This window comes from Oryctolagus cuniculus, chromosome 8 (genome assembly GCF_051225735.1).
Source record: "Oryctolagus cuniculus isolate XC-2025 breed Fujian yellow rabbit chromosome 8, ASM5122573v1, whole genome shotgun sequence".
Lineage (NCBI taxonomy): Eukaryota > Metazoa > Chordata > Mammalia > Lagomorpha > Leporidae > Oryctolagus > Oryctolagus cuniculus.
The window spans coordinates 45,227,760-45,254,275 of record NC_142874.1 but is presented as its reverse complement, the minus strand read 5'-3'; the positions used below and the strand labels follow the sequence as shown (position 1 = coordinate 45,254,275).

At 39.5% G+C, this 26,516-nt stretch overlaps 1 long non-coding RNA gene across 2 annotated transcripts; it reads left to right on the top strand.

Annotated features, from left to right (window-relative positions):
• Window positions 1-18,401: 18,401 nt before the first annotated feature.
• LOC149125002 (uncharacterized) lies at window positions 18,402-21,901 on the top strand. Of its 2 annotated transcripts, none has more exons than XR_016212546.1 (3): window positions 18,402-18,522; window positions 21,316-21,448; window positions 21,663-21,901. It is a non-coding gene; the product is annotated as an uncharacterized LOC149125002 (long non-coding RNA). The 2 variants fall into 2 exon arrangements; XR_016212545.1 differs by having other exon boundaries at window positions 21,316-21,466.
• The last annotated feature ends 4,615 nt before the right edge of the window (window positions 21,902-26,516 follow it).

Below are 26,516 nucleotides of genomic sequence, written 5' to 3'. Positions count from 1 at the left end.
CTAGTCTCTGATCCTTTTCACTCAGTTCCCATCTGCCCTCACCCCACAAGTACCAGTCTTATTAGTGTCTTGTTTATCCTTCCTATGTTTATTCTGAGCAAATGAGAAGATATAGAGATATTTTCTTACAAATACAATTTCTTACCCTCAGAATAGCTGACTTTGCACACTATTTTGTGCTTTATCTTTTTACTCAATAGTCTATCATACAACTCACTATCAATTCGTTTGGATCTCCCTTATTTTCTTTACAGCTTCACAGTATTCCATTATTGGACACTGTGCTGATTGAACCATTCTCCTATTATTGTTATTTAATTTACTTCTGATAGTTTGCAACATGAACAATGCAGTATCATTCAAAGCCAGCACATCTATATTTTTATGCTGTTGGAATTCAGTGTAATTTCTAGAAAGAGGATTACTAGGTCAAAAGGTAAATACATATTGCTTTGCAGAGTGTTTCCAAATTCTGCTTCATTTTGTACTCACATCGCAAAGTATTAGAGTTGCCGCATCCACCCAGTTTTGTCAACATGATATGGTATTATGCTTTTAAATACTATACCAATGACATGTTGGTAGAGTTTTAATTTGACTTTCTCTTATTACAATAAAAATATGATTGAATGTCTTCCTAAATATTCAAGTGCTATTTTTATGTATAGCATTTCTGTGAGTTGCTCATATCTTTTGAGCATTTTTTATATTTGTTTTGTCTTTTATTTCTCCGCCATCTTTAAAAGTTCCTTAAACATACAGCCGGCGCTGCGGCTCACTAGGCTAATCCTCCGCCTTGCGGCACCGGCACACCGGGTTCTAGTCCCGGTCGGGGCGCCGGATTCTGTCCCGGTTGCCCCTCTTCCAGGCCAGCTCTCTGCTGTGGCCAGGGAGTGCAGTGGAGGATGGCCCAAGTACTTGGGCCCTGCACCTCATGGGAGACCAGGATAAGTACCTGGCTCCTGCCATCAGATCAGCGCGGTGCGCCAGCTGCAGCACACTGGCCGCAGCGGCCATTGGAGGGTGAACCAACGGCAAAGGAAGACCTTTCTCTCTGTTTCTCTCTCTCACTGACCACTCTGCCTGTCAAAAAAAAAAAAAAAAAAAAGTTCCTTAAACACTAGAGATATTTGTGGGGGGGATGTTTTGGCTGGAGCCCATAATACACTACTTGTGATACCCACATTCCATATTGGAGTTCCACATTTTCTTCTGCTCCAGCTGAAGATGGAATATGATGCCCAAAGTATTTGGGTTTCTGTCACCTACCTAGGAGGCTTTCATGGAGTTTCTGGCTCTTCAGTTCCACTTGGCCCAGTCCTGGCTGTTGTGGACATTTGGGAAGTGAATCAATGAAAGGGAGATCTCTCTCTCTCTTTCTCTGTCTCTCTCTCACTCTACCTTGCAAATAAATAAAAATGAATAATTAAGATTTAAAAATATTAGCAATAGTAGCCTTTTATCTGTGATATATGTTGCAAATTTTCTCCGGGTGTCAGTTCTGTTTACCTAACTTGCCTAAGAAGCAGTAATCTGCTAACTAATGAATAAACACTACATTTCAGTCTTGTTCAGACTATTTTTGTTCTTAGTTACCAATTTTGCCCCATATATATTATAAAGTAAAACTTCAGCTAAGGTGTGAATTGATAAAGTTTTACAGGGAGGCATAATTTTTCCTATTTGAATTCTACAATCAAAGAAAATTGTGTAATAAAAGTACAATTAAATAGGGCTCTCACATTAAAAGATTGACTATTTCTCTTCCCTCTTCACACCCCCCCCCCCAACCTCCCCACAACCATTTCACAGCTTTCCTCTCTTGGGATCAATTCTCTTTAGACCAAGAACAAACAACACTCAATGTAAATGATTAACTGCTTTGTTGCTCTTTTAAATTTTTCTCACTACTCTCTTCTTTGCTGAAAAGTTAACAAGTGTGTTCCTTTGTCTTCTTTCTCATAATTGTCTTGCAAATGACAAGATCTCATTAGTGAGTCTAATATCACTGGTTGTATAAACCACTCCTTTGCCCATGCACTTTCTCTATTGGTGCCGCGTTTAAATGTTCTCCTTAGGACGATTGCTTCTCATTTGATTAGAGAAATGACAAAAAGGGCATGAATCCATGCGGTCTTTAGTAAAGTATGTAAAGCATTAGGAGATGTCTTAGAAATGAGCTCTACAAGCTTAGAGTCATTAACAGAGCCTCTGTAATTGGTGGGGGCGGGGGGCTGGACAGAGACGTGCAATATAGAAGGGGAGCACTTTCTGTTCGTTTGGAATGTTTACATGAAAGTGGCTTTGAAAGGAATTGGGAGCATTTTCCTGGGTGCTTCCATATACCCACTCTTGCAGTTTGCCTATGAGGGTACTAAAAAGGATTAGAGCATATTTATTTTGGGGCTTGTGTTGTGGCGCAGCAGGTTAACCCGCCACCTGCAATGCCGGCATCCAATAAGAGTGCTGGTTCCCAGCTGCTCAACCTCTGATCCAGCTCCCTGCTGATGCACCTGGGAAAGCAGCAGTAGTTTCCCTAAAGTTCTGTGGTCCCTGCAACTATGTGAGAGACCTAGATGAAGCTGGTTCCTGACTTTGGCCTGTCTCAGCACTACTCCCTACTTGAGGGAGTGAACCAGCAGATCGACGGTGTCTACTCTGTCTCTCCTTCTCTGTCTATATTCTTTCAAAAAATAAATAAATCTTTTTAAAGATGTTTATTTCAATGCAAACTTTTGATCGCCATTCATGCATATAAAGGATCTTCAAAAAATCTCATGAAAAATGAGTATTATGAAAAAAAAACTTCCATAGATCTCAAAAGTCTGTATCAAAATAAACGTATTTGTTTGTTCTATGTCCTCATGAGCTTTGTGAAGTGCCCTGCACATTACCTGCACACACAATGCAGTAGACACAAAGGAGAGGCAGTGATTGTTAAGAGCATGTGCTGAAGTGACTAGAGAAGGAAAAGAGAAGCTCAGGTCTGGAGGGTGGTGGGACACAGAATGCAGATCCATTCATCCTCCTACCTCTTCTACCCATGAATGCTGGCTAGAGGCAGTAACAAAATATATCAGCGTCATGGACATTCTGGTTTTCTACAGGAATGACAGTAGTAAAAATACAGTACAAACCAAATTTATTTATCCAATGCCCCCACAGCCTTGGAAATGTTCACAAGTGGTATCTTGCAAAGCAAATTTGGTGGGTAGTCTCTGATTCATTCCAATCCTCCTGCATACTAGCTTTTTTTTTTAGATTTTATTTAGTTATTTGAGAGGCAGAGTTACAGACAGTGAGAGAGAGAGAGAGAGAGAGAGATCCTCCATCTGCTGGTTCACTCCTCAGTTGGCCACAATGGAGCCAGGAGCCAGGAGCCTCCTCCTGGTCTCCCATGCAGGTGCAGGGGCCCAAGCACTTGAGCCATCCTCCACTACCCTCCTAGGCCACAGCAGAGAACGGAATGGAATAAGGAGCAGCTGGGACTAGAACAGGTGCCCATATGGGATGCCAGCGCCATAGGTGGAGGATTAACATCCTGAGGGCTGGCCCTCTGCATACTTACTCTTAGCTTTGATGTGTTAGAAGGGAGGTCAACATGACATAGGTTGATTAAAGGGCTAGTACTTACAGGTTATTACAACTATCGCTGTATAGTTAAGGTTCACTTCTCTCTTCTTGTTGGCCATTCAAAATTCAAGATCTATGATTTTGAAGGAAATGCAAAAATGATGGAGACCCTGTGAAAATACAGATTCCTTGAATTTGTATTCCTGCATTCTTCATTCTTGGTGCCCTTTTTTTTGTATGTGAGACAGGGAGCAATCACATTGTTCGACGATTCTTAAAGGATTCAACTTTTAAATGAAAGTCTTAGTCATAGAAACAAGGTTATAAAAAGAAGAAACCAAAAATATTTTCTATATGAATTAAAAACCTTATTTGAATACTTACTGTACAATAATCTCTCCTTTTTACTTTCAATCTTCAAAGTGTTTAAAATGATCTTTATTTGATTTCATGCAGGTTCATATGAATTTTTAAGGCCTTTCCTGTTTTCTTATGGTAAGGAATTCAGTTTACACTAAATTAGCCTCTGGGATGCCTAAGATACTGGGGTAGACCTACTGGAACCTGTAATCTCAAAGATGGTCTTAGCTCTAACAGTGTCATCTTTTAGTCCAAGGACAGCAATATAGAAGTTTTGGAAACGAGCAAACATAACAAAGCAGGGAAATGCAGAGGAAGTCATCGAGAGTTCCTCAGATTCAGAGCTGAGGTCCCAGCGGAGCAGAGCCCAGCTCCTTCCTGCCGAGGCCCAGGGAACCTGAACTCTAAATTGACAGCCGTCATACACCATTCTCAGCTTGTCTGACTGCTCGCAAAGAGAACAGGGAAGCAGAGCAAGTCTTTTTTTTTTTTATTTATTTGACAGGTAGATCTTATAGACAGTGAGAGAAAGAGACAGAGAGAAAGGTCTTCCTTCTGTTGATTCACTCCCCAAATGGCCACTACAGCCAGCGCTGCACCGATCCGAAGCCAGGAGCCAGGTGCTTCCTCCTGGTCTCCCATCTGGGTGCAGGAGCCCAAACACTTGGGCCACCCTCACTGCCCTCCCAGGCCACAGCAGAGAGCTGGACTAGAAGAGGAGCAACCAGGACTAGAATCTGGCGCCCATATGGGATGCCGGCGCCGCAGGTGGAGGATTAACTAAGTGAGCCACGGCAACGGCCCCATCAGAGCAAGTCTTGTTGATGAGACAGAAATTGGGCTTCAAATCACTGTGTTTAGCTATTTCTAGAATTAGAAAATCTGAGGAAATGAGAAAAAACTTCACAAATAAAAAACAGCTTTACATATAAAGACATTCAGAAGCAATCATGTTATGGCCTATCTAAGAAATTTTTTTAGAACAAAGGGCAAATTCAGCAGGTTATTTCTTATATAGCGGGATGCAAAGATATCATCTACACACGCACTGACAAATGCGCTCTTTCTTTTTGGTCCCTTCCTGCAGCATGAGAGCTCTTGGTGAATAAAATCACAAATAGTTATGTGCCCAGAGAAAGGGTCTTCTAGCAGATGTAGATGGAGGTGAAATCATGGCAGAAAATTTGGGAATTGAATTGAGAGAATATTTTTTTCTCTAATTACTAGAAGAATACATGCATGGAAGAAAATTTACAAAGCACAGATAAGAAAATTTACAAAATAAAAGTCATTAAAAATCAAGCATTCTGATGATCTGTTAGGTCATCCAGTATAGTCTATGTTCCCAAACATGTAGACGTATAAAAATGCACATGACACAAATATTAGGCCAGGTATTTATTCATATGATGTATCTCTCTTTTTGTCTTCTATGTACCATTTCATCATCTCTGTCATCATGATGATATTCACTGGTGTATTACTTTAATGATATACCATAATTTTTAATGCTTTATCATTAAAATTGTATTTTTATGTTTTTAAAATTTATTTTTATCATACCTACAATTTATCTTATATTTACTATCTACCACACACTACATTAAGCAATAGATTTAATGATCAGTCTCCATTTGTTAAATCTTAACATAGGAAAAGTTAGTTTTGCTGAAGCCATTCCCTCCAACTTTGATGTTTTGGATCTTTGTTCTTATCTGGACAGTGGTATCACAGATGGCATCTAAAGAAAATTCCACAACTTTTCTGATGTGTTCAATTACTAATTCGCTACCCAGGGGCCATTATTGTGACTCAGTGGGTTAAGCCACCATTTATGACATCAGTGTCCCTTATCACAGTGCCAGTTTGAGTCGCGGCTAATTTGCTTCCAATCCAGCTCCCTGCTAATGGTCCTGAAAAGGCCCAAGTACTAGGCCTCTTGCTACCCACACAGGACACCCAAATGGAGTTCCAGGCTCCTGGCTTCAGCTTGAACTAGACCTGATTTTCGCAGACATTTGTGGAATGAACCAGTGGATGGAAGATTTTCTCTCTCTGTGTGTGTGTGTGTGCACACACGTGCACAAGTGTGTGTGTTACTCTTTCAAATACATAGATAAATATTATAAAACTAAATAAAATAGACCATGTCCATTTTAAAACTTAAACTTGAGTGTTCTTTGGAGGGCACTGTAAGAACTTTTCCATCGCAGAGTTCCTTGATGTGGACGAGCAGGAAACTAAAACTAGTTGAGTGACTTCCCATCCCCTCAACTCCCACCTCTCATCTCTGCATGCAGGATAGCACTTTGGCTGGGGCCCTAGCAAGATGGCACTCCAGCCTGTCTTCCCAGCATTATTTTTGGCATATAAAAGCTCAGGACCTTGATTCCCACCCACTGCAGAGTGTACAGGTTGCCTTGATAGCTGACACTCTATCAACTCCCCTCCTCTTTCTCGTCGTCTCAGGTCATCCCAAAATGATCAAAAAGATAGCTACCTAAAATGCCAACTCCCCCCTGTCACAGAGAACACAGATCATTGCCGACGGTTCATTTATGCCCTACCTCCTTAACATTAACTTCTCCCACACTCAGACTTAAAGTTTGCCACCTGACAGGAAAATAAAACAAAACAAAACAAAAAAAACACTCCTCCACTAAATGAGCTGATGATTCACTTCTCCAAAGATTCCCATCTCCACCCACCCCGGCTCTCTTTGCTTGTATAGACTAAAACTTATGTAGACAGTCTGGACAAGAGTTACGAGATCCTTAGTATGCATATGGGTCACCCAGGAGCTTGTTAAAATGAAGATTCTAAATGCATCATCCTGAGTGATTCTGTGGTGCCTGAGAGTCTGCATTTCTCATATGTTCCCAGGCGACGCAGAGGCTGCTGGCTTGCAAACCACATGTTGATTGGCATGGGTCTAGTGATGATGACTGATTGTGAACAGCCTCTTTTTGCCCATTTTTAGGAAGCCCTAATTGTTGACCATGTGCCTGTGAAGATGTGGATCCATGTCTTGTTTCCTGGACTTGAGCATATTGTCAATTTCAAAGCCCCTCCCAGTTTTCATATATCTAACTAATAAACATCAATACTATTATCTCTGTTTTACTATGGAACACATTGAGGCTTCAGGAAGTTAAATAGCTCACCCAAGTTTACACAGCTACACATAACAAATCCAAGAACAACCTAGTTCTGTTCAACCTCTCTTCAACTGTCCCCCTAAGGTTCTTGCTGGTGCTATAGTATAACATACCCTGGTCCAGTTTTCACAGCAGCTACAATATAATTTATTTTCTATAATGACAATGATAATAACTGAAGTTTATTGACTATTGCTAAATGTCAGCTCCAATGCTAAGGACGTTAATTTTATCATTTTCACATCTACTCAAAAGAAGTAGGGACTAGCTTAACTCAGACTTGAAGTCAAGTTAAGAAAGCAAAGAAGCTAGCATTGCCTGTTTCACTCCAATGGCAAAGATATTAACTGTAAGACCATGCTGTAGTGTGCATGCACACACACACACACGTATATATTTCTATAACATGCTTTTTGTTTTAATCTCAAAAATTCGAAGATCATTCCAATGGACTAGAGAAGGAGGTAAAGATATTTGTAAGGTAATTCTTCAAGTTGTAATAAAGAGGTCTGCCTCAAATTATTTGGAGTTTTCTATAAACTGCCAACACACATTCATTAAAATATCATGATAATTTGTTGCCTAAGAACAGAATTGCTACCTAGACTTAGGTGTTTGTCATTTCATTAGATGATATTCCTGGTACTCCATATTTCTGAGTCTCCTGCTGAGTTGTAGTATGAGGTGAAATTCATCACCAATGAAACTGTGATTTTTTTCACTTGAAAATTTTAGAAAGTTATCAACAAAATTAATGATTCGGATATCCTAGTGGTCTGGGGATATGAGGTGCAGAGAGTCTAAATGTCTTTTCCAGGTTGACAATAAAATAGTCATGGATTTAGACTGGAATGCAGGTCTCCTGGCATGTACTCCAAGTTTTAGCCAACAAGGCTGTGCTATCGCCCTTTGCACCAGCCTTGGGGAAATGTGGAAGTTCAGAGTCTGGTCTTTATAATCCGTTAAATATCCCTCAAGGGACTAAGTAGATTTTGGTTTTTATTCTGCAGTTGCATAACTGCCACTGACTTCTGTGGTCTGAGTCTCACTTTTGGCCAACATGTGATTTCTTTGAAGACATCCGGAAGGCCGGCACAGGACAGAGCCACTCCTGGAAGCACGGACCCACTCTGCTGTGTACCTATGTGCCTGTGACCGGGCATCTTTTGCCTCTAATGAGATTTTGCAGTGACAGGATTGGAACAGATTGCTGGCATTATGGCAGCCAGGATATTGTCAGGAGGAACTTGGCAGTGCTCATAGGTGTTATGATGCTGGCTCTTTGCTCAAGGGCAAGAATATCAAAAGGAAAATTAGAGATGAAACAGAGTGAGAGGTAATGTCAGAAAAGTTCAGAAGATGAAACCAGGAGTGGTAAATCTGTAGGAAATTATTTGAGATTTACACACTTTTGAGTCCTTGGTGCCTGAAAACATAGCCAAGAATTGCTTCAGTGATATTCCTTCATAAATCTGCATAATAATCTCTCGACGGGGCTTTGGTGAAATTACAAGTATTCATTTACTAAATTGGGTTCAGTGTCTGTATCATGAACGCCATATGAATATTCAGTGCAGTGAATGCTTCCCAAACTATGTTGAAGTTAACACATAAGCTGAATATAACTCAAGTAGAACTGAAAATTGCGAGCTTATTTTAACCTAACAGAGGCCCTAGTGTCTTGAAGTATTGGACCGACCCCTACCTCAGTATGTCAACTAATACTCATTCTAATAAAGCCAAATGTGAAGCTTTTTCAGTATTTGTATCGAATGTTTGGCTTTAAGTGCTTTTTCTTGTAACAAAGGATTAGGATAATAAGGCACAGGGCTATGAATGGTTCCTTAGAACACAGCGCCAGCTGCCAAGGAAGGATGTTTAATTACAATGCTGGGTAATAACAACAAAGAAAAAGTTCAATGAGAAGAAATGATTCTATTATGAGACAAAGGTGTGTGCTGAGTGGAGAAGGTACAGGTGGACCAGACACACATGCTGTAGCTGGAGTTGCCTTGGCAGCTGATAGGCACTCCACCATAAAATTTGAGCATTTTTCTTCTAAAAGCAACTCATTTGGCTTTCAAGGTTAAGTGTACAGAATTAATTCTATTTCCAACAAATATGCTTTCCTAAAAATTAAAGTTATTGATAATTCTTGTGGAAGAGTTGATCACATCCAACAAAAGAGCACTTGACTAGGAGTCAGGCAGCCTGAGATGTCTTCAACAACTAATAGCAGAGCCTCAAACAGATGTCGCTCTGAACTTCTCTAAGCTATGAAATTTTCCGTGATAATTTGGATTAGAATTTTTTATATATATATATTTGAAAATATTTGAAATTATACTTGAAAATTTTCCTTTGGAAGCATTCTTGGTCAGAATATTTTATATTTCTCTACATTATAATATGACTTTCAATCTATAGCAAATGCTCGTAGATACTGCTTGAATTTTTTGATAGATAATATTTGGACTTTTTGTATATATGGAATGTATTATGCTGAATGTGCTTTGTGTGCACATTCATGGATGGAGAAATTGAAGCTCAAAAAAAGTTTAAGTCACTTGCCCAATAACATGTAGTTAATATCAAAGGAGATTCAAACTCAAGTTCACTCAGCTTTAACAATCACACCTTTCGCCATGCTGTATCTCCTTCCTTTGAGACAACTTCCAGATGAATAATGTGTGCTGAATGTTTGTGATCAGTGTTAGTGGGCTTCTGAATGAGGGTGGTACTCTCCTAAACAGATCTATAGTGAGGGGTTGGAGGATACTTGTTTAAAGGACGAAACCTTGAATTTCAGAGAAGCTGAAAAAGGGAGGGGCAGTTCATCATCACTATTTTTAGGGATTACAAGCAATTTGTGAGAGCTGTTTTGTAGTATTTTTGATCATGTAACTTTTACTTTTATATCTCTATTGCTATTGGGTAAATATGACAAAGACACATACAATGCACAAATTGCACTTGGGAGGCCAAGAGAAGACAATGTTTTGCAGATTTGATGTTGGAAAGAGAACGGTAACCACACTTGCATGGACCATGCCAATTGGAGGGAGTTTTGAAAAGCCAAAGTAAAAATTTGAGGAGCAGGGGCCAGCTCTAGGCACAGTGGGTAAAGCCACTGCCTGCAGTGCAGGCATCCCATATGGGCACCGGTTTGAAACCCAGCTGCTCCACTTCCAATCCAGCTATCTGCTGTGCCCTGAGAAAACAGTAGAAGATGGCCCATGTCCTTGGGCCCCTGCACCCACCTGGGAAGACCTGGAGGAAGCTCCTGGCTCCTGGCTTCAGCTTGGTGTAGTGCTGGCCATTGCTGCCAATTGGGGAGTGAGCCAGTGGATGGAAGTCCTCTCTCCCTCTGCTTCTCCTTCTCTCTCTCTCTCTCTCTCTCTGACTTTCAAATAAATAAATAAATCTTTAAAAAAAATATTTGAGGACCATTAAATCTGAAAGAAGATGTATTTTAACAGAGATAGTATGTGTGCATTAGAAGCAATACAGGTTACATCTAGAGAATTGGATGTGGAACTATGCTATTGATGACAGACAAGCCAAGTCTGGGGAAAATAATTTAGTGGTGGTTATCAAAAGACATGAATAAAATATCTGGAAGGAGACTCATCAATCTTATGTGATGAGGTGTCAAGATGCAGTCCTGTCATAGGGAATGTCCCTCAATGGACATTGAGGTGCCAAGAAGGAAACTAGGTGCTAAAATAAGCTGGAAGTTATATTAGCTTATGTCAGAAATCAAACTAGATTCTCAAAACATGAAATAAGAAAAAGTTGTGAAGTTCTAAGCTAGACCATCATATCCCATGAAACCTTAGAATCAAATATAATGGAAATAGCTATGACTCTCCAAAGAAAACTGTAGAAGAATAGTATAAAGGCCTTTTGTGATTCTTATAACCAGAGAGAAGACTGAAGAGTAATTTGTAGAGGTAGAGGTGAAATTTATTATGTCAAAGTCTAAAGACCTATAGAATACAATTGTGTTGGAAAGCAAGATTTGGCAATTGGATCAAAGGGGCCCAGGGAAGGCCCAAAAGGTCAAAACAAGTTGAATTGATAGTTTCTCCTTGGATATTTGCTTCTAACATACCCAGGAAGCATTAGTGTCATTACTGGGCTAGCAGAAATATTATCATAAAAAGCCCTTTATTCTTAAATTTGTAGAATCCAAGCCCAGTACGAGAGGGAATGTCTTTCTACATTCACAGTGTAAGTAAAGAAGCAGTCAGGTGCCTATGAAGCTGACTACACTACTAATAGGTCAAAAAAGTATGCTTTGTGCTTTTTAACATATAAGATCATCTAATTCTAACACATTTCTTACCTTTTTCTTTTTGTTAAAATTGTGAATGCCACTGTGGTAGAGTGAGCAGGTGTAAATGAGAGTCAGGGAGGAAGACATAATGGGGTCATCAGAAAAGGTTCTAAGTGTGGTTTTCCACTGATGAGTTTGTGTATAAAGTCAAATGACTGCAATGGAGATGTCGCTTCCCTGCCCTTGCAAGTCCCTGTGTAAGTGTGGGTGTAGGCAGGCAGTGATCATTGGAAATGTGTGCATGCAGGGTTACATGGATACACACCATGCTCTGCTTAGCTGACTAACAGAGCGTGGAGCTCACCCCCAAGGAGGTCAGGAGAGGATTTATGGTCCTCTGTGACTTTACTTCGATTACAAATGGAGCATCCTCATTTCAGGAAACATTCAATAGGAGCCCTGACTTGTGTTAGGAAGAAAGGAAGCTGAAGAAACCCACCTTTTGGCCAGAACATTTTCCAATGAGTTGACGAACGTTCTTTGATTTCATTTTTTTGTTTAATCCAGCATTTTTTGCTCCACCTGTAAGACAAGTAACATTAATAAAATACTTTGAAAAATAACAACAAATGAAACAAAATCAAAGGGAATTTTTTTTTAATTTCTTCTATAGAAACTTCTCCTACCTTGCTGAGGTCACACTGTGAGTACAGTGATAAGATGTGAGCTCCAAGCAAAAGTAAATGAAATTGTTTGATTTAAAAGGCAAAAGTGGTTTATCCTGGTTTCATACATTTAGTGTTTACAAAGTTGGAATAACATGTCCAGACATAATAGTTTTCCATGTTGCAGCCTTTCAGTATGGAAATGGCCAGGCAGTATGTCCTTGGCAGCATTCAGTAATTGTTTAATTAATTTAAAGGGGCTATAACTTTTTAAATCCAAACCAGTATAGGCTCACACTTTTCAGCAAGTACCTATTTCTGGTTCCTGTTGACTTCAGCAAAACTTGTGTTAGCACTGGTTTAACAGCAATTGGCCATATCCAATGACCTTGAAAATGAATTCATAGGGGTGGATGGTATAAGTCATATTTATATATATGTGTGTGTGTGTGTGTGTCCATTTAAAGTAAGTAGAAGTTACATGTTTCATTAGGGAAACTAAAATTACAATATAGAAGTAAATTTTTAAGAAACAAATGGGTGACTGAATGACTTACTGAAAGCTATATATATTTACAGGTATTTATTTCAGGGTCTGTAAAATGGGAACACTAATGCCATCCTGTCCTCAATTAGCATTAATTAACATATAAATGAACTTTGAGACAATGAATTTTAAAATGCTGCATGCATGTGAATGATTCAGTTATTTAAAATATGCCCCAGTGATAACCTCATTCAAAAAAGATTCTTTCAACTGAAATTTAAATAAGAATATATATATGTATATATATATATATTCTGAAGGAATTACATTTGTGAAGTTGAGCTTTAATGATTATGAAACAGAGAAACATGCAGCAAAATAATTTGCATTTAAGATATGGCTGGCACTGTGTTAATTTCAAGTTAGAAATGGTATTTCCAGAAATTTCGAATAACCATTTGTTGATATGTGGGGAGAATAATACACACATGGCAAGTCTGATTTGCTCTGTAACCAGACACACTTGGGGCTGATCACTTTGCACAATTTGAGAATTTTGGAATGTGGAGACCAGGGACACTGGAAAGATTATTTTCGCATCCTCTAACAAAAAGATAAAATTCATGGGGCGGGGTGGGAGGTGATTAAGAGCACAGACAGGATTTTCCACTGTGATCTGAGAAAGGTAAAAATATCATGTCTGAGGCCAGTGTTGTGGTGCATGGGATAAACAGCCACTTGGCACACCTGCATTCCATATCAGAGTGCCATTTCAAGTCCTGGCTACTCTGTGCTTCCAATCTAGCTAATGCGAATGCATGTGGGAGGCCATACAAAATGACCCAAGTAATTGGATTTCTGCCACTGAGCTGGGAGACCCAGAGGGAGATCCTGGCTCCTGGCTTCATCCTGACCCAGCCCTGAGTGGAGTGAACCAACAGATGAAAGCCTTCTTTCTGTCTTTCCCTCTCTTTCTCTCAGATAAATAAGTAACTTTCTTTCTTTTTTTTTTATCATGTCCACCTGATTTCAGGTGAAATAAGGAGATTTCTTTGTACAAGTAGAATAATCTCTGTACTGATCCTTAGAAAGAAAAGCTGATTATTTGGTCTAGCTCACAGACAACCTATTTCTGCCCTTATCCTGCTACAAACCAAGTTTTAACCCATTTTTCTGATTGAAAAATGGGCTGGGGTTGGGGGGTGGGGGTAGATGGGTGGGATTATTTTTCCTAACGTCTTCTAGTTATCAAGAAGTCTACTGAGAGTCAGTGTCAAGTTTTCTTCTCCCTCTGAAGTAATCCTGAGTCCTCTCTGAGGATACTGAGAAAATTGTAGAGACCAAAGTTCTCTCACTTCGGCGTTGTGTGCTGGCGTTGCTTAACGTGGGACTGTTCCGAAACTAGTGAAGTCGTATCATTTTACTTGGGGTTTCTTGCTGGTTATTCCCAGTACAATTTACCTTGTGGATTTGTTCTTAATGAGTTCATCAGCAATGATTTAATACAACTTTGAGGAACAGCTTTCTTTAGTCTTTAATTCGAGACAGTTCCCCTTCTATTTGGCAGTACGTTAATGGAAATGGAAAATTGCCTCATTCTAAATGTCAGAATAATACTGCACCAAAAACAATTCAGTCATGTCTTTCAAACCACGCACATATGGTTCACCACCAAATGTCACTGTTCTATTTCCCCTTCCCCCCTCCCTGCTCCCCTCCTGCCTGCAGCTCCCCTCTATTTTCTCTCCATACGCCTGTCTCTGGTGCTCACTGTTTGGATTAACTTTCTCATATCTTTGCATAAGCATTGTTTCTCCTGTTGTTTGTATTTGCTAACAGGCCAGGAGCCAGTTCTCATCACACAAATTTTACCTACATCCTTGCAATTGGCAGAGTGCACAGATCAGGTGACAGCTATTGCTTTCCGTATCACAAATGTCTTTCATCTGCTCCCAAAACTGAGGGGAAAAAGTTTATGTAAAGTTTCTGCAAAATAATTTTTGTGCCTGTTTTGTGAAATTCTCTGCACAATGCTGTATTCCACACACACTACCTATTGTAGGGCCATTCTTTTTCCTTCAAGCAAGCTTCCCTCTAAGATGCATGTTTTATTGAGTTTTTAAGTTGTGATTTATTGAACAGGTTCATAATGAGAACACTCAACAGTTTCTGTTGCACTTAAGAATACTAACTTTTAATTATGAAATAATATTTTAATGAGTTTTAAAAATTAATCTATAAATTAAATTTCCTGAGACTCTTTTTGTTTCGTTTTTAGGAAAAGCTAAAGGGGAGAGTAGTTTCCAAAGTTATTGATCAAGCATCAGCATTTATGGGTTAATCTCTGAAGACTATATTAAGTGATAAATTTATTTTTGAAAAGAACCTCTTCTTCAGATTGTATTTGGTGTGGGGGGCAATCCAATTATGAAAAATAAGAATCCATACTCTCAATTGCATGTGTTTAAAAATATCTTTATATTTAAGATCCTTGTCTGAAACTAAAATTTTGAATCTTAATTAATTTATTGGTCTTGTTTTTTTTTTTTCAACCAGCCATCCAATTCATCTGTGAAGTATGAATATTTAAATTGAAGTAAATGTTTTCTACAAAAGGAGATCACTTGTTTGAGCAGTCAAGAGGGAATGAGAGGTTAACCTGTACTTGTGCATTACAGGAACAGAATCAGAAAGTACCAAGACCATTATTTGAGTTCTGTTTTCCTGTTTCTGTATCTACTGGTGTTAAGAAATTTGCCAGTCTTACCCTATAAAAACTACATAATATCATGAAAATTACATGTTTTCCCATGATTTCTTTAGCACCATGTAACTGGTGCTTTACCCTGAGTATTTAACCTAATTTTCCTGAAAACAGTGAAGTCATTTCAAAAACAGGTTTCAACAGAAGTTTTTAAGGTTGTTTGACATGGCAGAGACAGTGTGCAGTATGGATACATGTGCTTTTCCTATTCCACTTTCTATCACCTGTCTGATTTGCCTGAGAGCAGAAGAGTATATCAATAGTCCATTACTCTCCCTCAATGTCCACAGTCATCTTAGTCTCCCAGAGAGCTTCCCACGACCAGGGTTACCTGAGCAGACCACTACTGGTCAGCTCTAATGACAGAGCGTGATTCATTACACACAACTGAAGCATGTCCTTCTGTGGTTTCTCCATTGTCTTCCTTCTAGCTTTCATAACAACGTAATTAGTCAAGCCCTGCCTCTACGAGATGCCTTGTGCTACCTGAGGGCACTACTGACTCTCTGAACTGATCTCTCCTCTGGGCAAAGCCTTTCCAATTCCTTGCTTGCAGATCCTTTCAGAGGCCTCTGAAATCAACCCCAAATGGGTACAACAGTCCCATGGAATCTGAACTGGTATGGAATAAAAGTACTTCATTTAATTTTGGACAGAAAGCTCCCATATTCTGGACCATTCCCCAAATGCCCACAACAGCTGGGACTTGGGGGCTCAAACTTGGGGGCTAGGAACTCAATCCAGCTTTCCTAAATGGTTGACAAGGACCTAACTACTTGAGCCTTCACCAACCACCTCCCAGAATCTGCAATGGCAGGAAGGAGGAATCTGGAACCAGAGCAAGGGATTGAACCTGGCACTGAAATATCAGATATGGGCATCTCAACTAGTAGCTTAACTGTTGGGCCAAATGCCCAACCCAGGCATTATTTTACACATAGATTCGTAAGATTGCGTATGTGTGTGCGTGTGTGTGTGTGTATATTTGTGCATGCACATGCACCTATTGTTATATGTTAAGCTTTGGATCAACTAAATTAATATCAACATGAATTTTTAGCCACTGAATCACCTATCCTGTACAAGTATAATTGACTTATTGCACCTAAAATGAAAATTTACATTCTTTTTATCAATTTATATACATTGACTTGGCCAACTAATAAAATAAAATTGGCACCCATATGGGATACTGGCATCACAGGCAGTGGTTTTACCCACTATACAAGAACACCAGCTCCCATAGAATTGTTTTTTCTTTATTGTCAGTCAAATAATTGATTAAAATGTTGAGCTAGTCTTTGCATCAGAGAGATTACTAGAACATGAACTTCATGATCTCCAGGACAGCTCCTGTGATTGACTGCTGGTTCGGGTCCCCAAGTCTTCTTGCACATTTTGGAGACAACGGAGCTGCCCCGAGGCCTCTGCCTGTGCCTGTCTCCAGATACTACTTCAGCCACCTTCATCTGTGGTCTTTAGTTTCCTTCTTTTTTTTTTTCACAATTACATCTGGATGTTAGCCTTCCTGCCCCTATTCTTACTTCTCAGTGCTTTCTACATGATGTTCATCTTTGGCTTAACAGCCCATTTGTGAATACAATATTAATTCCTAGTTTAAGGAAATCATACAAAACCATACTCATTTACTGTGCCTCTTGATGTAGGTAGGCTATGCAGTCTGGGCCCTATAAGTACATCTAAGACTTGCTCCCTTAAGTTTCATTTTTATAGCAGAATTTAAGAAATTAGATCATGCATAGACAAAGAGGTTTCTTCAGATTCTGACTTCATTTCTTTCTCAAAGAGTCTCTAGGAGTTCACTAGACCATGGCTCAGTGCCCAAAGTGGAACCCATTCTCACCCCGTTCCTAGCTAGCGGTGGCTGCTCAATGCATAGTTATGGACGTTGGCCTAACTGAGCTCTGATTACTTGTGATCAAATTAATTGCACTTGTTCATTTTATTTTTTAAATATTTATTTACTTTGAGAGTCAAAGTTACAAAGTGTGAGGGAGAGACAGAGAGGGATCCTCTAGCCACTGGTTCACTTCCCAAATGGCCATAATGGACAGAGCTAGGCAAAGCCAAACCCAGGAGCCAGGAGCTTCATATAGGTCTCCCACGTGGCTGCAGGGCCCAAGGACTTGAGCCATCTTCCACTGCTTTTCCCAGGTACATTAGCAGGGGGTTGGATCAAAAGTGGAGCAGCTAGGGCTTGAACTGGCACTCATGGGATGGTGACATCACAGGCAGTGTCTTAACCTCATTATGCTACAATGCCATCCCTGAATGAATTGCACTTCTAAGCCCTCCAAATTTAATATTTCTTCCTTTTCTGATTTACTAACCTTAGATTGATACTTCCATTTGTCTTCTGCTCTTAAAATCTTGTGCTTTAACAGATTGGGTTCATTGCCTTGCCTGGGTACCCCCTTTGTTGTTGACATGGCCAATGTTACCTGATCATGACTGCAGGTTCCAGATATTTCCAAATTACTGATAATGTTCTCTCTGGATGTTCAAAATCAATTGCAGTTGAAAATAAGCCTAGGGTCTTGATGAAGCAGTAGTTCCAACCTCATGTGTGACCAACAACAACAACAAAAAAAAATGGATGATTAAGTCCAAAGGGACTCTTCTGAATTCTATATTTTTTAATCCAGAGAAACAGATCTAACCCTTCTCAAGGTCCTCCTCTCTGCCAAGCACAGTCAGAGAAACATCCATGTATGTTACCTCTAAAGAATCTGAAACAGATTTTGTTTTGGGTTATCTATTGCTCAAGCAAACTATTTTGTTAGACGATTAGAGAAGTTAATGGTAGATCAAACATATTTAATATTTAATTATAAGGAAATTCAATTCTTGTTTTGAAGCTCAAAAATTCGGTTGACTTATATTTAACATATCTAGATCTGCATACACAATGAGAATGTAGTGATATTAAAAGGTGCAAAGGTGAGTTAAAAAAATAGAGAGAGTAAAAGAAAAACAACAAACTTCATTTCCTGGTTTTTGTCCTGACCAGAAGATCAGGTACCTAAATAGAACTGTAATGTGCCTCGTGATTATTATGGACTGGTTGAAACCAGTATATATCAGACAGAGTTCAGAAGCTTATTCTCCTAAACAGTTTTAAGAACAAAGGGTTTCAGGTTACCTCGTAAATTCTTGGGTGCACATGCGCAGTATATACCAGCACCTTAGACCTTCTGAGAACTTCTTCTTGTCAGGTAAGTTCTCTGTCTCTAAATAGCAATGTGCGGGGCACAGAATGCTAGGAGACAGGGAAGAAGGTTCTAAGCTCCGCTTGACTCATGAGTGGCTTCCACTGGAGGATGTGCTGCTTTCATTAAGTCCATGGAGAAGGGCAGGTGTGTCAGGTCTAATAGGACTGAATTTGCTGAGACAAGAGACCTGGTATCTAAAATACAACTTTTATATTAGTATCCCAGGGTTTTCAATTACTACAAATATAGTAGTTTAAGACATCAGAAACTTATATTCTCACAGTTCTAGATGCTCTAAGACATCAGAAACTTATATCCTCACAGTTCTAGATGCTCAATGTTCAAAGCCAAAGTGTCGCCAGGGCCATGCTTCCTCTGAGATTCCCAGGGAATAATCTTTGCATTCCTTTCCTCTTTCTGGTGGTCCCAGGCAGCCCCTGGCTTGTAGTTGAGCTGTATCACTGCAACCTCTGTTTGTACATGACCTTCTTCTCTGTGTCCTGTGCATCTCTTTCTGTCTCTAATTATAACTTTCTCGGTGCCTTTAGGGCCCATCCTAATACAATGTGATAGCACCGGAATTCTTGCCTTAAGCATCTTTGTGAAAACTTAATTTCCAAGTAAGCTTGCATTCTAAGACTCCATATCTAAGGTTGATATGAATGTGGGGGACACTAGTCAGCCCACTAGAGTGTGTAAAGATACACAGGAACTACTTCTATTTCAGCCAGTTGTGATTCGTTGATTCTACAAATATTTATTTAGAATGTGTTATCTGCCAGGCACAATGCCAGGAGTGAGGATATTGTACATAAACAGAAGTAAACTATATCTTTATGGGGCTTACAATTTAGAGACACTCAAAGGGAGTCACTCGGGTGGATGGGACCCTGCAGTACATACAAATGGGTCCTGATTTATGGTGGTTTGATTTATAATTTTTCAACTCCATGATTGAAAGTGATAACCATTTAGTAGAAACTGTACTTGGTATTTTGAGTTTTGATATTTTCCCTGGATAATTGTATAAAGTACTCTCTCATGATGGTAAGCAGCAACTTCACCTCCCAGTTAGCCACACAATCACCAGGGGAAGCAAATGAGATTCTACAGTGTGCTGTGTTACTCAAGTATGATTGGTAGTTAAGTGTAGTCAATACATTTTTACTTAGAATGTTTTCAGCTAACAATGGGTTTAATTGGGGACAAAACTCCATCATAAACCAAGGAGCATATGTGTTCCTACTGCGATCTCCACATAGTCTTGAGCATACATATTTTCTCAGAATGTCCTTATAACATAATTATATTCATTTATTATATTACCACATGAATTATTTTACTCATGTGTGCTAATACACATTTTAAAGAATCAATATAATAAAAATAAACAAAATCTAAGTATTGTTTTCTGTATCTTAACCATTCATCCTGTCTTACAAGAATGCTGTCCAAAGGCCAATTGTCTTCCAAAGTCTCGGGAACAATGGCATGTACAGTTCTAGATTATTTCTTCCGTTTAGAGCAGTAGCACCATCAGAGCTGGAATTCAAGCAGCAAGTTGTACCCTCTGGAATACTGGAGTAACTTAAGTGATGTTTCAGGCGTCAGTCTCTCCTCCCCAGCTCCATAGGCTGACTCAGGATCGTGTAAGACTACAATCACACCAGAGGAAATGGAGTGTGGAGGTGCATCCACAAGGATTTCACAATCATGGGAAGGGGTGGGGAAAATCTGAAGATTACAGGTTTGCGGGCACGTGGAACCCACACTGTGCACCTTGAATACTGGATAGAGCTCAGATTCACTGCCCCCTCAGTGAGGGGTGGCTTGGGATGTGGTTGATGCTGAGGGAAAGAGTAAATTCCTCTGTGTTTGGTTGTTACTTGAGAAGAGAGGGAAATGAAGGAATGGACACTCTTCCTGCCTCTCGCTGACTTCATGACTTCATAAAGGAAATTTAATCCTGGGGGCCTTATGCTGGTAAAACGATGGCAAGAATACTTTGTTTGGTATCAAGATCTTGGATCAGGAAATTTTTAAAAATGTTTTTTCAGAAATAAGATCCAGCATTTTAAGATTACAGTATTTTTCAGTAAGTTAAATGTTTCCAAAGAAAAAGACTATTGAGTCTTCTAGAAGGAGGGGCATCTTCAAATAAACCTGTTTATTTATGGACTAAGGAGAGTCACAGGGAACTTGAAGCTGTGTTATGTTTTCCTGAAGAGGTGTGGCTGATTCATAATTGAACATCTTTGAGAGAGCTTTACAGAATAAATAGAGCTATCAATTCTGTCTTCACTGACTGTTATTTTACTAGAAGCCATGGCAGAATGGTGTGCCGGATTCAGATGAACAGATAGATCTGTTGAGAAACAGACGTGATCAGTAAGTGTTTATTAAAAGTAGGCAATGGAAGGGATGGGAATAAATAATTAAGTGGTTAGAAGAATTTGATTCTTTTCTACTGATATCGAGGCCCCTCATTTCAATACATCTGTGAAAATAAGAGAGGTTTTCAGATAGTTCACACAACTTGCATATTACGAAAAACCTATGCAAGGATTTTTTTTTAAATTGTAACCAAAGTAAGCTAATCTTCTGATTCCATTTTTCCATGAACTTTTTGAAGTACACTCTGTTGTTTTGCTCCTTTTTAACTATCGGGTTAGTAAACAGAAATGCAATCATAACATTGATAGTAATCATGATATTGGCTTTGTGGTGCTTGTTTTAGATAAGAAGTGAAATTACTGTATATTCTTCCTAATAATTTTTGATTGATGAAACTTACAGGATCATCCAAGCTGAAATGGGTACTGGATTGATGTCAGGAGCACTGCTTCTGCCCTGGATCTGTTGCTCACTGGACTCACAGCTTCCATTTAGGACTGGAATCTGGGATCTGGAGTCCAATCATCATGAAACTGTCTGTATGGCCTTCCTTGTCAGTATTGATAAGGAAGAAAAATGTTGCTAATTCACAGTCATTTAAAACTATGGAGAAGAGGCATGGGGTGGGGGGCCTGTTCAGATTTACAAACAAGTTTGATGCTGTAATGTAGCTGGTTGAGACACTGCCTACAATGCCAGTATCACCTATGTTCACTGGTTTGTATAATGCTGTTCCATTTCTTATCCAGCTCCCTGCTAATGTCCCTGGGAAATCAGTGGATGATGGCCCATGTGCTTGAGCCCCTGCATCCATGTGGGAGACCTGGAGGCAGTTCCTGGATCCTGGATCCTGGATCCTGGTTTCAGCCTGGCCCAGCCCCAGCTATTGTGGCCATTTGGGGAGTGAACCATCAGATGGAAGACCTTTCTCTGTGTCTCTCCCTCTGTCTCTTTGTAACTGCCTTTCAAATAAATAAATAAATCTTCTAAAAGAAAAATAAACTTGCAAGTACATGTGGGGAAGTAGGAATCAGCTTTCCAATTTCTTCCATCAGAAAGAGAGTAGCATTGTGGTTGTAGGGCCAACCCAGATGTCTACCGGAACATGTTTAAGAGCTGACATGCTGAACTCACTTGTTTTTTGTGGATTTTCCTATAAGTCATTCAGTCCCTTAAGGGCAGAGACTGTGCCTTATTAATTTTTGTCTTAGTATGGTAAGATTGAAGACCATTCATTAAATGTTAGTCAACAGCGAATAATGGGAAAGAGCTCACCAAGCTAGAGGATGACCTGATTAAGTGTTCTAGGGAGACCAGTGAGGGCTAGAGTCACCATGAAGTCTTAAGAAAAGAAATAGGTGTTAACAGGAGTATTGAAGTATTATAGAGTCTAGATGGACCCCAGGGTAAGGATACAATGTTCCTGTCAAGGGAACTCAAGATTTAGCCGCCTGGGTGCCTGAAGCTACCTCTTCTCAGTCAGGAAGCTTCTCACACACCAAACTGTTTTCGTTTACTCATAATTCACTTCGCAAATATTTATTAAGTGGCTGCTATCTTTTCCATCTGTTTTTTCCAAGGGCTAGAGACATTGTAATGAACAAAACAGATAAGGGGAAGAAAGTGATTAGAGAAGTACTGAACTTATTTCTGTTTGACAATTTTTTTTTTTTTGTAGATTTTGGAAAGTTTGTGAAACTCAGTAATTCTTCTTCATTTTCAGTATGTATTTTTCCCCAAAATGTTCCCAGTATGTTTGGCAATGTGGAAAATTTTTACTTGAGCCCTCCTTATGACCTCACAATCTAAAATTTTAATAGTTTCATTCCAATTGAAAAGATGTTAGCACAGTTGTGAAAAAGGTGATCATAATAAGAGTATATTAAGGGACATGCAATGTGATCATCTGGTATTCCCCACCCCATTTCCCATCTTTGGAAAAATGGGTTAAATAGGGAGTATAGGGGAAAGGGTGCTTAATTTTGGATTCAGATAAAGATTCTGTTCAAAGCCAATTTATCATTTTTCTAGAAAATTCTTAATGAATTCAGACTCATAACTATCTCCAATAAATATGTCCCTGCCCAATTTGCCAATATATTGGTACCATAAGATCAAGCGCCCCTCCCTGATTTAATCAATGTCCCAAGCATGACTTACACAGACTGCAACTGTTTCAGGCAGCAGGAATATGAGCTCTGTAATGCTGCCTCAACTTTTCCCACCCTGGAACTCATCACTCGTGTTTCTGCCTTTGTCTTATTACTGTGTGATCATTCTGCAAATTCTTGCCATCACTTTGCCATTTTACTTGTGTTCAACGCACTATCCAGAGCCATCTAGAAACTATATGCCTGACCTTTTACAATGGTGCTAAATAAAGTTTGTTGTCATAGGGCAAATTCCTGAGTGCAAGACTGCTTGTTTTTCCAATCAGATGGGTGACATTTGTTTAAACTTTAGAAAGGACAATCCTGGGGGCCAGCATTGTGGTGCAAGCAGATAAGCCCTTACGTGTGATGCTGGCATCCCACATCAGAGCTACTGCTGGAGTCCTGGCTGCTCTGCTTCTGATCCAGCTACTTTCTAATGGGCCTGGGAAAGAAGCAGAAGATGGATCCAGTGTTTGGGCCCATGTCACCCATATGGAAGACCTGAATGAAGTTCCAGGCTCCTGATTTTGGAATAATCCAGCCCTAGTCATTGCAGCCATTTGAGATAGCCAGCAAACAGAAGATCTCTTTCTTTCTCTGTCTCTTCCTCTCTCTTTGTCAGTCTGTCCTTCAAATAGATAAAACAAATCTTATTTTTTTAAAAAAGGATAATCTCAGGATATATGCTTTATATCCTACCTTTGGAACAAAGCACTTGAAGCAAATTAATGATCACTTAATATTGAATCAGTACATACTTTTATTAAATAATGGTAATCTGCTTTATCTTGTGAAGAAATACTTCTAATAGAAAACACAAAATTTTAAAATGAAATAGCACAAATCTAATTATTATTGTATTTCTTTTTGTCTTCTCATACAGAGATGATAAAAAAAGAAAAAACTGGCTAAACATATTTGTGCAACATTTTTTAAAAGATTTATTTATTTATTTGAAAGTCAGAGTTACACAGAGAGGGGAGAGGCAGAAAGAGAGATAGAGAGAGAGAGAGAGAGAGAGAGAGAGAGAGAGATCTTCCATCTGTTGGTTCACTCCCCAGTTGGCTGCAATGGCCGCAGCTATTCCAATCTGAAGCCAGGAGCCAGGGGCTTCTTCCGGGTCTTCCATGTGGGTGCAGGGGCTCAAGGACTTGGGCCATCTTCCACTGCCTTCCCAGTCCACAGCAGAGAGCTGGATCAGAAATGGAGTAGCCAGGTCTCACACCAGCGCCCATATAAGATGCCAGTGCTTCAGGCTAGGGCAATAACCCACTGCACCACAGAGCCGACCCCACATTTTTTTTTAGATCAGGTAAAAGCGGTGTCTTTCCCTTTGGGTTATTTTTAAACATTCTATCATTTTATTATGGTTCTCATTGCTGTTTCTGGCTTATGGCAGTTGGGGTCATTATTCCAGGCTTTATGCTTTAAGAGGATGCCTAATGCAATGGAGAACAAATTTCTGAAACTTTTGGAGAACAAGGAAGAGCTGGTCAAAGTTAGCTGAGTGGTATATTTAGCAGGTATAACTTTGATATGTTAGGGGTATCAGAAGGGACTATTTTTCAATTTACTTTATTTCTTCCCCCACATCTCAGTGTTTAAGCTTTAGGTTATCATTTATGGAAACATATTCTGCTTTGTGTCTGGTTCACTTGGGCACATATAAGGGGGGATTTATGTAGTGGGGTACATATAAAACAGTGGTTTTCATTGGTCTTCTGTGCCATTCCATGAGGGCTTGGTTCCCTGGTTTGTGATTCTATCCATTCATACTCATCTCCCGACTCCCCAGAACCTTCTCTAGAGAGACGCACATAGGAAGAGGATGCGATCACTGGTTTTCAACAGTCTAAGCCTTGTGGCCATCTCTGGCAAGTTATGAGGGTACTTCAAAGATACTGGAAAGTGTGTATTATGAAAAAACTATGCATGGATTTTTTTTGCACCAACATATGCTCATTTTTTATTCCCATTTTTCAGCAAACTTTTTGAACCTCACTCTATCTCTGAAGTTTTCGAAAAACTGTGACTTACTGCATTTTGTTTATCAGTGAGACTAGCATACTTGTGTGGATTTTCTGATCTTAGCACTATAATTGTTTGCCTATTTGGCAATTTGTTTGCAAAGAAATAGACAGTTGTTCTTCTCCTCCTTATCCATATATCTCTTTGCAATGGGACTTGGCTTCTCCCAACAAAGTATAGACTTTGTTTCTCTACCACTTGAAAGTGGGCTTGGCATGTGACTGCTTTGGCCAATAAGATATTGGCAAATGTTATCCAAAAAAGAAGCTTGAAAAGTATTTTGTACACTGCAGGTTGCCCTCTTCCCTGTACGGCAGAGAGATGATCTGGAGGGAGACCCAAATTTCTGAGGGAGGCTGTGCTAGGCTATCCAGACCCTAGCTGAGCTAATCAAGATCAGAGGATTTCCCAAACAACCCACAAAATTGTGGCTAAGAAAAGGAAATGGCTGACTTTTCCCCCCACCATGGAAATAGTGTATAGTGCATTATGCAGTGATACACTAAAAAACTTTATCAGTAAAAAACTTTACTGATACTGTATTTACTGATAATGTGTCAGAAGTGGGAGGATGCTATGAAGAAAACTTAAAACACGTAGTGATGGCTTTGGGATCAAATAGCAACTGGAGGCTGAAAAAACAGTGATGAAATTGTTAGCAAAGCCTGAAAAGAAAGGCAAAATGCTGTGAGCAGAGGCTAGAAAAATGGTGAGAAAACAGTAGTAGTAGGCTGGGAAGATGGTAATTCACTGTATAGAGTTACAAAACAAATGGCAAAACTGTCATATGATTTTTAAAACATATTATGTAGACTTGTAATTAGGGCTAGGAAGATTTTGTGGCAAAATGGTGGAAGTGTCAGTTGGCTTCTGCCAGCTGCACCTGATGTGATTCTGTAAGAGGAAGATGAGCTAAAGAAAGAACTATTTGGCAAGCAGAATTCAGAGAAGATGAATTTGCGGGGCTGGAACATAAAACTGTTTTCCATCTCTAGTTTCTCTAGCCAAGAAAAAGATTCTCAAAACAAGAATTGTCTTAAGAAAAAAGATTAATTAAAAGGGTGGCTTAAAGGCTATGAGATTTTTTTCTAAAGCCCTCTGATTCAAGATTGTGCCCAGGCAGACTCCTTCATCTAGGTAAAAGAGCTTTCCATAATATTAAGACCATTTTCTCAATCAGCTTGACCTAATGCCCAAACAAGAGACATGCCTATATCCAAGGAAGTTGTGGACATGTGTTTCTGTGATGGCATTACCTTAAGTCTACATCGTGGTAGAATTTAAAAAGTTTGTGAGCATTTCAAACCTGAAAGTTCCAATCATTTGTGGCTAGCACTCAGGTTTCTGGAGGACACAGCCTAGAGAACAATGAACTCGGGAATCAATCCTGGGGAGTGGAATTCGGCCCTAACTAAGGAGCAT